This window comes from Euleptes europaea, chromosome 3 (assembly GCF_029931775.1).
Source record: "Euleptes europaea isolate rEulEur1 chromosome 3, rEulEur1.hap1, whole genome shotgun sequence".
Lineage (NCBI taxonomy): Eukaryota > Metazoa > Chordata > Lepidosauria > Squamata > Sphaerodactylidae > Euleptes > Euleptes europaea.
Window position 1 is genome coordinate 961,359 of NC_079314.1, and position 10,735 is coordinate 972,093.

The window sequence follows — 10,735 nt, forward strand, 5'->3', positions numbered from 1 at the left end:
CCCCTTCATTATCATTGCTTTATGTAACCAAAAAAAGTGGGTTTGGGCATAGTGTGGTCCCTCTTCTGGCCTGTCCCATTGTTGGGTTGGGGAGGGAGGTGGGTGGGATTTAAAGGGGTTTTTAAGTGCCTGTTTGAAGTACTGTTTCCAAGAGAACATGACGGGAGTGGGCACTCCCTTTTTCTTATCCCCTAGCTTTCTACTCATATTGTCCCACAAAACCCCTTCCCACCCCCAAAGAAACTGAAAACCATTTCACTGCCTTGTTTTAATCTAATTTTCCCTGCATTTTGGGGGAAAGGCCTTCAATCGCAACCGCAGTTGGCGGTTCTATGGGGGTGACGGTGCCTTGGAAAAAACAAAACAGGGATTCCCCCAACACACACCCTTTACACTTCCTTCATGGTACCTCTAAGCCCTGGCAGGCAGAGATGCCTTTGTTTTCAACCGCCCCCTTTTGAGCAAGGAAGAGTTTTTCCAGATTCCTGGCCTTCTTTTCACCCCCCTTTTTTCTTTTTACCCTGGCCAAAACCCCACAAGTGGGTTTTAGAAGGACATTAAAGCACGGTGGGCTGGACCCAGATTGGAACCTGCTCTTTGTGGGGTAAACGACAATGTGCTTGAGGGTGTGTTTTTTTTTATACAGCCTTATTCGGATTCTTGTATATATCAAGGAAATGGGGGTGTCTTCATTTTAAGAATGTAAAACAAAGAAAAAAAATAACGAATAAAGGGTTTTGAAATTTCATAGCCTCGTGTTCCCTCTTTTTAAAAAATATAAAGCTTTGACATTTCAAGGGTTACATCCTTCCTATTTGGAAGAAGAGTTGGTTTTTATTTGCCCACTTACTCTACCTTTTTTTTTTTAAAGGAGAATCAAACTAGCTTACAGTCTCCTTCCCTTCCTCTCCCCACAACAGACACCCTGTGAAGTAGGTGGGGCTAAGAGAGTTAGGAGAGAATTGTGACTAGACCAAGGTCATCCATCTGGATTCATGTGGAGGATTGGGGAATTGAACCTGGTTCTCCAGATTGGAGTCCACCGCTCTTAACCACTACATTATTTATATATTGTCTATGCATTTTTGCTCCACCCCATTCTCCAAGCTGCTCAGGTTAGCTTATATGATTCTCTAAGTAATTTAGGCCAACAGAGCATAACTGGCCCAGGGTCAGCTAGTGAGCTTAGTGGATTTAAAACTGAGTCTCCCGAGGCCCAATACAGCATTTTAACCACTACCCCATGCTAGTATGTATCCAATACATAAGATGCTTGGTTTCCATATATCTGGTTTTATAAGTCACCCGTTGCACACTCTACACTACATTTATAAATCTGCTATTGGCAATCCAGATTCCTGTAGAATCTTTCTTATTTTTGTGTATTTACTGAACACAGGAAACGTTATTTGCCCACTACAGGCATATTAGGATTCATGCACACAAAGTTTCTTTAACTCGAGCAACCTTTAACCTGTAGATAATTTTATTCTCATTTTCCTTTTATTATACAGCGTATCAAAGGACTTCACAGGAAGTTGTATTCCTGTTTTGACAACTGGGAAACTTGCAGAGAATCATCATATTTGTGTCCTTGTTGCCTAATCAGCTTCATGCCTGAGCGGGAATTTGAACCCAGGTCTCTCTGGTCCATGTCTGAAACTGTCTCTCGGTGTGTGTGTGGTTGTGAAGTGTCTACCTTGTGGGGTTTGAGGAGCTCTTTAATGCAAACCCTAATGTTCTCTGCTACCCACAGAGTATGCTGTGGTCTTTATCATGTCATGTTCCTACATGTACAAGCAAAATTCTTCTCCTGTACTTCATGGTGGGAGGACTTAAATATGGCAGGGACCCTTGAGGGGTATAACCCAGTTCATATGTGGTCTGTTGACCTCCATGTGGTTTTGAGAGCGTTCCCCTTGGGGCTGTGCAGGAACAAAATGGTAGGCAAATCAGACATAACTGTCGTGCTCCTTGAATGATGGCTAGTAAATTGAGGAACCATGGGGCTCCCTGGAACCCGATTTGAAAACTACTACTTTGGTATCAACTGGGTGAATCCTACTCTCCAGATATTCTGTTCACATGTTACAGTGAACGCTCGTACATCTCTTTGTAAGAAGGAACCAACATATATTCACAAATGACACTGGGGACCAGTACTGGAATGAACCTGGTTTCAATCTCACGTTCAGTTGTACATGGCTTTGAATATAACATGAGAATTACTGAACACACATATAAAGAAAAAGTGTACCCTTTACGTGCATTTATTGTACCTTGTGAACGGGGTCATTCCCTATTCTGTGATGTCTCAGCCTTTTTCGCGGTAGAGAAGTCTTCAAAGGGGTTTGTGAGGTGGGGGTCAAAATGGATCTGAGGAGACCTAGCTAACTGATAGGGAGGTCATGCTAGCAGATTCAAAAAACCCCTCGGTCTTCACATAGAATTCTGGTTTCCCTGGAGCAGAAAAATTCCTGGCCCCACATTTTAGTGGTCACATCAGTCACTTTATCCCTTCTCTTTTTGTTTGAAAGTGAAGCATATCCATCTATCCTGTTTTTGTCTGGAATTCAAGGCAGTGGCTGACCAGACTGGTAATCTGATTGCTATTAGACATGCAAGAAACACAGTGATTCTCCCCCTCCCCTTTCATATTCAAAGACTAATGAATGGCAGGACAGCGGGAGATATGAGAAGCCATGAGCAACAATAAGCTCTTTGAGCTCAAACTAATGTTCGGACCTGGCTTCGGATCCTGGCCAAGCGCTTCCCTGAAGAGTTGCAGCTGGGAAAGTTAACCCTGGTTGGGCTGGAGTATTGGACACATGCCCGTATTCAGCCACGCCTAGTGTGGAGGATAGAGTGATTGCCAGAATCGCGTGACGCAGGTAAGTTTGCATAACATACTGGTTGCAGAAATTGGATTGTTCGAGTGCAGAATTTTATTTTTTAGGGCAGAATACATTTGAACCTGCTGCAGCCATGCAGGTTTTTGCCAGTCTGTTACATTTCCCTTTTAAGCTTTAGGAAAATGCTCTGGGGATTTCTTTCAAAGTGGGGTGGGAGGAGACCTGAGCAGACCTTAACATTGGGCCCACATATCTCCGGTACCTCTGCAGACATATCCATGGAGCTGTTTCGTCTCCCTTCTGTACCAGTTTGTGTCTTTGTGCCATTCTGATTGAAAGGAAAAATGCATCTTGTATATCCTGTGCCTTCTGGCAAGGCCTCTTGTCTGGTGGGAGAGGAAGAGACAGACTCATGGTGTCTTCGCAGAACTCTGTTCCTCTGTCTTGCAAACTATACATTTTCAAACAAGCAACTTTGCACATAAAGGTAGAGGCGATAAGGCGAGTCTTAGCTTGCCCTATAAACAGGGACACCTGGAACCTAGGCTGGGAAAGTAGTAGATAGAACTTGGTTAATTCCTTGTTGGCCCTTAGAAACCCTAACCCTTTGGAGCTTTGTTACTTGGGGTGGTTTATTCTGTCAACACAGGCAAGCAATATAGGTTTTCCTGGACTATACCACTTCAGGTGTGGGAGCCTACCCTGAATAATAAGAGACATCTGGCGCTTTTTCTAAGACGATGACGAGATAACCAAAGCTAGTAGCTGAAGGGAGGAAGTTTTAAACTATGACTTTAAATGGCTCACTAACTTAATTGTTAGGTATCGATTTCTTGCCAGCCTCTCTTTCAATTCACAGACTCAGCGGGTTAGATTGCAAAACCAACCATGGTTAACAATAAAAACTTTAAAATCCGTTACCCTTCCAAATGCTTTCCGAAAGGGCAGGCGGAAGGCGGTTGCTATTCTTCGGAAGGTAATCAAGGAACGTCCTAGGCCAACCTCCTGAAAAAAGTGTTCCAGAGTTGCCCTCAGACAGAAAAAGGCCTGGTCCTTTGAACAGCTGTTCTTATCTCTGAAGATCGCAGCGTGTCGAACTTTTCCTTGGATGAACGCTAAGGTGTGCATGCTGGTAGGAGACCTCTGTGTCCTTGGCTGTAAAGATTTCAAAATGAGAGTTTGGATGGTTTGAATTCTGCGACTCATATGAATTCTGGAAATTGAACGAAAATTATTTTGGATTAACATTATGTTGTTCTGGGTTTGCTTGCTATAGTGAGGACAAGTATACAAGTCGCACTCCTGAAAATGCTGAATCACCTGTTGCAAGAGAGAATTGTGAGATTTAAAGCTCTACAAGCCATGTGGTAGGGGGAGCAATTTGGATTATAATTTTGGTCTTGGGAGAAAGGGTTAAACCCCACTGTTTTCTGGTATAAATGCCTCCCCCAACTGCAATTTATAGGGGGGAAAGCAATAGAGAGGCAATAAACACCATTTGATCTCATCCAGTATTGAGGTTATAGATTTCAGTATGCATCCCACACATAAACTTTCAAGTATACCTGTGGAGTCCTGAGGACTATCAACTTAAAAACAAACACTATGATCTTCAGTAAGCTGCATTCACTGTCAGATCCAGATCCTACAGTCCTTCTGTATGCAGGATTTGCTATTAAGTGGTGGTATCAGCCCAGATAGCTGGGGGTGAGAGAGGTTCTGGTAGCAGGCCTCAGATATAACCAGAATTTACACTGTTGCAAAGGGCCTTTAAAAGTCCTGTTGAAGATGGAAGGAAACATGCCTCGTGGGCCAGGTGTGGGTGCCGGAATATCTTGTCCTTCCTGTTCTTCCAGCCAGACCCAATCGAGAGCTGCTCGCTAATCTGTAGGGAAATCCGCCACCCAGGTGAAACCAGAATTCCCTTGCTCTGGGAACGGCAAACTTCCTAAGAAAATTCCGGAAACGGCAAAGAGTTGGGAGTAATTACTTGGTTGGCTCCTGCAAATTGGACTGTCTGCCATGTCCCAAATGGATTGCAGCATATGCTTTGATGATTTACAGAATAGGGATGCTTTTATTTTATCAATAAGATTTTTATCTCACCCTTCCTCTTAAGGAGTTCAGTGTGGTATAATATGCAACAACCCTTTTCAGGTGATACATTTCTGGCACTCCTATCTTGCATCCTAGAAGAGCATGTTACATGCTATCACCATGTTGTATGAAAGAGGAACATGTGTACCAAGCATCTTTGCTATGTACAAACTGTGGGTGGCAATTACCTGTGTTGCCCTTTTCATATAACATTGCAAACACACATACAGAAAGGATCGTGTGTAGTATACTTTCTCAGTATACGAGACAAGAGAGTCAAAAATATAATTCCTGAAAAGGGCTGGATTCATAGAATTAGAAGGTAACTCAGAGGCCATCTAGTCCAGCCCCCTAGTAAATGCAGGAAATCTAAAGCTATGGCATGCTATCCAGTCTAGCAAGGGAAAGTCCCCTCTCAAAATGACTGGTTGCACTGTCAAACCACTCCTTACTAGGAGGCACTTTCTATGCTAAATGTAGCCTTATCCTCTAGAGCAGCAGAGAACAGACATTTTCCCTCTTCCATGTGGCTGCCCTCCAGATATTTGAGAGCCAGCATGGTGTAGTGTTTAAGAACGGTGGTTTGGAGCAGTGGAGTCTGACCTGGAGAACCGGGTTTGATTCCCCACTCCTCCATGTGAGCGGCGGAGGCTAATCTGGTGAACTGGATTGGTTTCCCCACTCCTACACACAAAGCCAGCTGGGTGACCTTGGGCAAGTCATTCTCTCTCAGCCTCACCAACCTCACAGGGTGTCTGTTGTGGGAGGGGAGGAAGGGAAGGTGATTGTAAGCCAGTTTGATTTTCCCTTAAGTGGCAGGGAAAGTCGGCATATAAAAACCAACTCTTCTTCACACATCTCTTTTTTGTCATCAAAACAGCCTGGTGAGGGAGGCCAAGGTGACTGGCCCAAGATCGTCCAGGGAGCATCAGTGCAGGGTAGGGATTTGAACTCGGGCCTCCCCAGGCCTATTCAAACCTTAATTTGCACTAAAGTTTGCTACTGGAGTGCTTTATTGCCACCACATGTCTATAGCCAAAGACTCTTTCCTCCCTGTATCAGTGGACTGCCAATAGTCTGCCTCACTGACTGAAAAGCAAATCTTCTTTTGATATTGTAGAAAAGCATCGTTGTCCTATCATATGTCCTCAGAAAGAAGTTCGCCGGCTGTGGGATGTTAAATGGCAGTGCGGACTGGCCCAAGCGTTCCAGAGTGTGCATGCATTCCCGCACATCCCTCCGAGATTTAACACCTACCAATACAGCCTGGGGAATGGGGCAAAGCACAAGCAACTTACACAAGATTTTTTACAAGGTATCCCCAATACATTCCCCCCATACAAGACAGAAACAACACAGGTGATTTATTAGGGATGAGCATGAGAACATGAAATGGTCCACAAAAACATAGGTGACATAGGTGATGTTCTCGAGTCTCAATATCAGTTTCTTCTGACGTTCTCGAGTCTTAATATAAATATCTCAACACAAATAAGAACACGGCGATGGACCCTTGGAATCTCTTCAGACCCTCCTTGTGTTTCCACAAATAAACTTGTTTAGGTGTGCACAGGTAGGAAAAGGCTCTTCTTTGAGCCCAACAGCACCGAGGCTGAGCCTCCTGACAGGTGGGCCAAAAAGCCTGCCTGTCCTGAGGCAGTTGAAGATGGGGGAACAGGGTAGAGAGGGTTCTTGCTGCCTTCGCTATTTTGGGAAGTGGGGCCTGAGCCAAGAGAGAGAGTGTCTCTTAGCAACAGCGACACCTCCCTTCGGAGCGGGGTTCAGTGGGGACCCAGCACTCCTTCCTGGGGGGGCAACAGATGATTCTTCATACGGCTCTGCCGATGCCCACACATGCCTGACCAGCACCCCCCTTCGTCTCGCCATCGCCAGCCTGGGCCTCTGGCCTGCAGCTCTGCTGACTCTGGCCTTGCAGGTGTGGTTGTGTGCACACACACCAGGGTGAGGCGCAGTGCCATCATCCCCTTTAATTGAATTAATCTGGCCCTCTCCCGCTGGGAGGCTCTTTGCTCCTTACCCTTGACTTACTAAATAATTCATTAACCTTCTCTCCATCTCTCTTGCCTTCCCCCCTCCTTTGTATCTCCCCCACCTGCTGCTACTTTAACCCTTTGGATAGTGCATTCCTGCACTGTAAAGGGAGGGGGGGAAACCTTTTCGGCAGTTTGCATATGCATTGATTTTTACACCGGGCTGAGAGTTGTGTCGAACGCTCGCTCCGGATTCTCTAAGCTGCTGTGGCTCGTGCCGGATGTCCTGGGATGGTGCGTTAATCGGATTTAATGAGAATGTGCATTGGGTCAGGCCCAGGATCCATCTTGCCCGGCTCTTTGTCTCCAACGGCAGCCCACCAGCTATCCCCGGGGGCTCACAAAATGGATTTAGATATCCCCCTGTGACATGCCTTAGGCATCTGGCCATTAGAAGTAGGCTGCCTCTGAATACAGGGTCTTCCGTTCAGCCACCATGGCTTAATAGCCATTGATAGTCCTCTCCTCCATGAATCTGCCTAATCCTCCCCCCACCCCTGCCAAATGCTCAGGATACCTCTAGGGGAAAAAGAGAATTTCTGGCTCAGCAGCTGAGGTCAGCAGCGGCCCTCTGGTGTCCAAGTAACCCATGGATGGCCAAGCAGTAGCGGCACAGCTGATAGGAGCTTGACACACCTGGAGCAGAAAGGTTTCTGGGGCAGCTGGAACACAGAGGTGGGCCTGCTTTCCTCCTAGTTTTTATTGCCCCCCCCCCAACAAAATGTTGTGCTAGCATCTGCTCGGCACGGCAGCATAAGGGGCAGAAACCCCTGAGGGTTCTGGGAAGGCTGCATACCAACTGCAGCGCATACAAAAGTGGCACTCTCTCATTGGTCCCCAAAGCTTGGCCCACTGTTATAGGAACGATGGGAGAGGAGGAGTGGGGGGGGACCCTTCCCATGGGCCAGCCCTTCTACTCTAGCTAGCCCAGGGGTGGGGGGCACCCCAGTAGGCCACCAGTGAGAAGAAAGTGCCATCGAGTTGCAACCGACTTGTGGCGACTCCATCCATGGGGCATTCCAAGCAAGAGACAAGCAGAGGGGGTTTGCCATTGCCTGCTTCTGCTAAGTGACCCTGGACTTTCTTGGTGGGCTCTCATCCAAGTACTAACCATTGCTGACCCTTCTTAGCTTCCATGTTCTGACAAGCATGGACTCCCCCGCCCAGTTAAGTCGGAGTAGACTTATGGTGACCCCCTCAATGGTTTTTTCAAGGCAAGAGAGCTTCAGAGGTGGTTGGCCATTGCCCTGCCGCTGCATGGCGCCACGGTATTCCTTGGTGGTCTCCCATTTAAATACTGACCGGGTGACCCTACTTAGCTTTGGGCTAGCCTGGGCTATCCAGGTCAGTCAAGCTGGACTATTTGGGCTGGGAAGCAGTGAGCAATTTCAGGTGCCAGGTAGCAGAGGCTTGCCACAGTCAAACTGTACACTGCTTAGAGGTTGCTTTACATTGCGTCAGATCCATCTAGCCCGTGGCCTGTGCTGTCTCTTCTGACCACATGAACACATGAAGCTGCCTTATACTGAATCAGACCCTCGGTCCATCAAAGTCAGTATTGTCTACTCTGACTGGCAGCGGCTCTCCAGGGACTCAGTCTTTCACATCACCAACTTGCCTAGTCCCTTTAACTGGAGATGCTGGGGATTGATCCTGGGACCTTCTGCATGCCAAGCAGATGCTCTACCACTGAGCCACAGCTCTTCCCCAGCTGGCTTCCAAGGGCTCAGGCAGACGCCTTCTGGCTATCTGAGATCTTTTGGAGTGGACTGGGAAATAGGGGCAGGAGAGCATGGCTGTTCGAGGCACAGGAAAAGAGCACAGTAGAAAGCCCACGAGTGGGAATACGAGTGGGAAGCCTAGGGATAGAAAATAATAGTTACAATGAGCTTTAGTCAGGGATAGTGTAGGGCAAGGGTGTTGAAGTCAATTGTTACAAGAGCCAGATATGACATAAATGTCACTTGGTCGGGCTGGGCCATGCCTCGGCATCCCAGATTGAGAGTGGGGTTGCTGGCAGGTTCACGGGCAGATAAGAGCTCTCAAGGGGCAGGATCCAGCCCATGGGCCTTATGTTTGACACCCCTGGTATAGGGTCTGGCGCACATCAAATTGAGGACAAGGGTCTTGAAGCATCACCTGCCATTGACTGCGTGTAGTGGTTCTGCTTTACGATATCAAATCATTGCATTAAAAAAACCCACCCTAACCATGAATCATTCCGATCAACTCATTGCCTGATGGAGAAAGCAACATGGAATCAGTGCGGGGGGGTGGGGTGGGGATGACGTAATTGCTTGGAAGTCCACATGGCTAGTCTTTATTTAGAATTTTTTATCTATTTAGGATTAATTTATTTAATTAATTAATAGAATTAATTTATTTAATTATTTAGAATTTATTTATTTAGAATTAACTGCCTTTTGGGCAACAAGACAGCTTGCCAGGGTGTTTTCAAATACAGATCACCTTTGAGGAGGTCACTTGGCTTTGGATTCCCCAAGGCACTTCAGACAGAAGCGAGGGGGGGTGTTGTATGGATGCTCTGCACCTTAGTAGCCACCCAGAGTCAAGATTCTTTCTTCTTTGCCACGACTGTGGGGTGCCTGACACTGAAATCTGTTTGTGCTGTGTTTGAAGCAATGTTGTTTACTACAGAGTGGAAGATAATCCCCCAAATTTACCAGGGCTCAGCAATCCCAAGAAAACTTGATGCTCATTCCAGACAAGTCAGTGGGGGGCAGAGAAAGCTATTTCTTTTTTTAAACCAGGGGAACACATATATTCTGCACATGTTCAGATCCACTCTGAGCTTTAAGAAGAGTTGGTTTTTATACCATGATTTTCTCTACCTTTTAAGGAGACTCAAACCAGTTTACATTGCCTTCCCTTCCTCTCCCCACAACAGACACCTTGTGAGGTAGGTGGGGATGAGAGAGTTTGGAGAGAACTATGACTAGCCCAAGGTCACCTAGCAGGCTTCATGTGGAGGAGTGGGGAAACCAACCCGGTTCACACCAGATTAGAGTCCGCTGCTCATGTGGAGGAGCGGGAAATAAAACCCGGTTCTCCAAGTTAGTCTACCACTCTTAACCACTACACTACCACCACTACTCTCTGCAGCCAGTAAAAAAAGGCATTAGAGGAAACCCTTGAACCCAGTCAGCTTCCTTTGATGTTCTTCCAGAAGGATTTCTTTTATACCCCTTCTCTCTCTCATTTAGCGGACTCGGGTTCCCTAAAGGAGGTGGATTGCCAGTAGGTTCAGGGCAGACAAAAGGAAGTACTGCACAATGGGTAATTAACTTCTGGAATTCATTGCCACAAGATATGGTGATGACATGACATTTTAACAGCTTTGAAAGGACTGAGCCAAAGGTAGTGGAGCATAAGCCCAGGTTGATTAGCCGTGCAAGTCCCATGGAACCTCCCATGGAGGGGTGAGGGAGAGGCCAGAGCTTACGCGGCCTGATCCGAGAGACGTCTGGCTGCCTGCCCTTGGAAATGGAACGATAAGACGAGACGACCTTTGTCTGATCTATCACAGTTCACCCGGCAGCTTACACCTGGACCTGCCCTGGGAAGCACCTGGGTCACTTCAGCTGCGATTCTCTGGTTTCCCATCCCTTCGCTCTGCCGCTAAAGGATCCAGACCAGCAGGGGTTCACCGCATTCTGGAGGATGAACTGTAAGTTTCCCCCCTCTCCTGCCCTTTTCTTTGCTGAACGTGCTCAT